The 203-nt window shown below is 60.6% G+C and overlaps 1 protein-coding gene across 1 annotated transcript in view; it reads right to left on the bottom strand.

Moving 5' to 3' along the window:
* RELN (reelin) overlaps positions 1-203 on the bottom strand; it is a gene marked incomplete at its 5' end in the record, with an annotated part of 668,605 nt that overhangs the window by 379,991 nt on the left and 288,411 nt on the right. The window lies entirely within an intron of this gene.

Raw genomic sequence — 203 nt, 5'->3', positions numbered from 1 at the left:
CACAGTGCAGGGCAGGGTGACAGCCCCAGCGGCCCCAGCCTCGGCCCTCCTGCCCCTGTGCTGTCCTGTGCTGCCCAGGGGGTTCTGCCAGGAGGCTCTGGAGCCCCCCCACCCCTGCTTCTCAGGTAAGCAGAGCCTCTTTTTTTCCTTTTTTTTTCTGGTTTTTTTAAGTGATGGTGCCTGGGGTTGTGTGGGTAGCCTTG

This window comes from Gavialis gangeticus, unplaced genomic scaffold, assembly GCF_001723915.1.
Source record: "Gavialis gangeticus isolate Ggan-Ray unplaced genomic scaffold, GavGan_comp1, whole genome shotgun sequence".
Taxonomy (NCBI): Eukaryota; Metazoa; Chordata; order Crocodylia; family Gavialidae; genus Gavialis; species Gavialis gangeticus.
The sequence above is the reverse complement of the archived record's forward strand: the minus strand, read 5'-3'. Positions and strand labels throughout refer to the sequence as shown.